We start from the raw sequence: 234 nt of genomic DNA, 5'->3' as shown, positions 1-234 counted from the left end.
AATCTATCTGAATGCAATGATCTGTTGTTGTGATAAATATATAAATATACAAGAATACAATTTATATACAAGAATACAAAATATATGACATATTTTCATTTACTTAGAAAAACACTTGTACAGTTTTAGCTACGTACAAAATCGAGGATCTAATTATTCGTAAATCTCGCTGTGTAAAAGATCACGTTCATAAAACGATTAGGATTCCGTTCGCATGCATTGGACCAAGCGCCA

This window comes from Apis dorsata, unplaced genomic scaffold (genome assembly GCF_000469605.1).
Source record: "Apis dorsata unplaced genomic scaffold, Apis dorsata 1.3 scaffold_194, whole genome shotgun sequence".
In the NCBI taxonomy this organism is placed as follows: Eukaryota; Metazoa; Arthropoda; class Insecta; order Hymenoptera; family Apidae; genus Apis; species Apis dorsata.
Note: the sequence above shows the minus strand (reverse complement) of the source record.